The 2,793-nt window shown below is 48.4% G+C and overlaps 1 pseudogene; it reads left to right on the top strand.

Annotated features, from left to right (window-relative positions):
• Nucleotides 1-1,943: 1,943 nt before the first annotated feature.
• On the top strand, nucleotides 1,944-2,469 carry LOC111823812 (annotated as a pseudogene).
• Nucleotides 2,470-2,793: the final 324 nt, after the last annotated feature.

The raw sequence follows: 2,793 nt of genomic DNA, 5'->3' as shown, positions 1-2,793 counted from the left end.
CTCTAGAAGTGTCAGCAAAATTCACCGTCAACAATGACAGATGGAAACACACGTGTGTGATTGGTGCCAGTGAGAGCTTTATATGTATCGTGCATGCACGAGTCAACTTAGCTTTTTGTATCTATATAAAACCCTAATATGCAAATCAACCAAATGGTGAAACAACCTGCAGAATGACAGGTTGGCGGCGAGTGGGGCCAGCAAGTGGGTGGCACCAGGCCAGCAAAGGTGGGTGCGAGCAGGCAGAGGGAGGTGACCGGCAGCAGCGGTGGGGGGAGGGGCTGGCTTGCAAGTGGCATGAGGCCACCAGCCAAGGCAGTTGCCAGCGGGGGCCCCCTGATTGCCCTGCAGGTCGCCCAACAGATCAGCCCTGATCACTGGCCAGGCCTAGGGACCCTACCCTATATATTGGGAACAGTCTCTTAGATTTAAAAATTAAAACCTGGCAAGGCTATTCTAACACTGAAAAAACAGGATGATGCAGCAATGACATGCATGGACTCTGGCTTGCACATATTGTGGTCAGCCCTGACTCTGACACTTATAACTGTGTGACAAAGCCAATTACTTAACTTCTCTCTGCTTCAGTTTTTCCACCAATAAGATGAGGAAAATGGTACTACTGTCTCAGAAGGATCATGTTATGTACTACTTTTTATAATCAGGGCAAAAAAATGGAGCTGCTCATACAACAGCAAGATGCCTTTCACCTGTACGAAAAGTATGGTGCATGCAGCATCCCGGATTGCAAGAGGGATGTCCGACTGTTGGTTTAGGCCCATATCCCCCAAGCGGTCCCGGATTGCGAGAGGGCACAGGTCAGGCTGAGGGACCCTCTGCCCCACCATGCATGAATTTCGTGCACCAGGCCTGTAGTATATAGAATAAACTTGTTTAATTAGACCTGCTTTCTGATTTAGATAAACTTTTTCCAGCCCAGTGAAGCACCCCAACTTCTCTTTCAGGTAATTGTCAGGAACACAGCAGTAAATATCAACATGAAGCATATTATTATTGTAGATCATGCAGGGAGAACAAAGGGTAAAATATTTAAGTGCAGCAGTGTTTGACTATATTCTGCGCAGTGAGAAAACCTGAAGTCATTTTCAAGGTCCGCCATTTCTTACTTCTTTTCAGTTGGGTCAAGTTTCTAGGCTTTCTAAATCTCCATTTTCCGGCTAATGAAAAGAAAATAGGATTCCACTGAGTCTCCTATCTACCTACTCCAGGACTTCTGTGAGGATCAAATGAGATGAGGCACAGGAAAACACTTCACAGACATTTGGTTAAAGTGTAAATGTTTCCACCTGGGTATAAAGCAAGTCGTGTTCCTGAGCTGAAGAAACTGCAAGGAGACTAGTCACTAGGGAGAGGAAGCTGGGCGATGCTATGTGATGTCATTACCTGGCGCCCACAGCAACCAGTTCCGGGCTGGGCTGGGCTGTGGGCTACATTCTGTGCCAAGGAGTCTTGGCAGTGTTGGCTGCGATTTGGTGGGATGTTGCTCCAGGGTGGTGGCGGGGCCTGTGTCCCACTTGGGTGAAGCCGAGTGTTGCTCTGTCGGCACCAGGTCCATGCTGCCATTTCTCTGTAAATGGCCAGTGCGTGTTACAGCAGCTCCGGTGTTGAGCATCTGCCCCCTGGTGGTCAGTGCACATCATAGCGACCAGTCAGGTGGGCAGAGGGACACTTAGCATGTTAGCCTTTTATATATAGAGATATTTATTGAAAAGAACAGAAAACAGTCAGTGCCCTCGGCGGTCCCGGATCTGTCTCTTGCTTCAATAGTGTTTGGATGGAACAGACCCAGGGATGCCCCTTCTTACAGCCTTCGACCACTCTCCTGCGTTCCATCCTGTCACCACCTTCAGAAACACCTCTGGGACCAACCAACACATCGTTTTTTGTTTTTTTCTACCTTAACTCCTTATTGTTGAACAACTATGAGCTCCCAAATTCGTCAGAATTATTCCACTGAGGTGGAGGCTGCGGCCAACTGCCTGGCCAACATGCATCTGCGGGCCTCCTACACCTACCTCTCTCTGGGCTACTATTTCGACCTTGACGATGTGGCTCTAGGGTGTGGGCCACTTCTTCCACGAGTTGGCAGAGAAGAAGCACAAGGATGCTGAGCGTCTGTTTAAGTTGAAAAACAAGTGCGGCGGCCGCATTCTCTTCCAGGACGAGCTGAAGCCTTCCCAAGATGAGTGGGCCAAAACTCAGGACGCCATGGAAGCTGCCCTGGCCGTGGAGAGGAACCTGAATCAGGCCTTTTTGGAGCTGCAGGCCCTGGGTTCTCCCCACGCAGACTCTCAGCTCTGTGACTTCCTGGAGAACCACTTCCTGGATGAGGAGGTGAAACTCATCAAGAAGATGGGCAACCACCTGACCAACACCCGCAGGCTGGCCTGCCCCCGGGCTGGGCTGGGCGAGTGTCTCTTTAAAAGGCTCACCCTCGAGTCCGACTAGGAGCCTTTGGAACCCAGAGGCCTTTCAGAAACCCCTCTGCATTCCCCTGGTGTTTCTGGCTTTTAGCTGAGCCTCTTCCTGAAACTATTAGTCATTCTTTTAATCACCCTGAAGCCCTCTCCCATGCATTGGACCAAATGAAACAATAAAGCTGTTTGCAGAAAAAAAAAAAAAAGAACAGAACACAAATTAACATGCATACAAGTAAGCACAGTATGTTCATATTATCATATGAAAAGATAATATGCTCTACAATTCAATAAGAACAAAAACTCCAATGAATTCTCTAACAAATTGTTTGAACAGACCACTTCACAGAGGACT

The sequence above is a fragment of the Myotis lucifugus genome, unplaced genomic scaffold (genome assembly GCF_000147115.1).
Source record: "Myotis lucifugus unplaced genomic scaffold, Myoluc2.0 scaffold_702, whole genome shotgun sequence".
NCBI classification, from domain to species: Eukaryota; Metazoa; Chordata; class Mammalia; order Chiroptera; family Vespertilionidae; genus Myotis; species Myotis lucifugus.
This window is presented reverse-complemented; position numbering and strand designations above follow the sequence as displayed.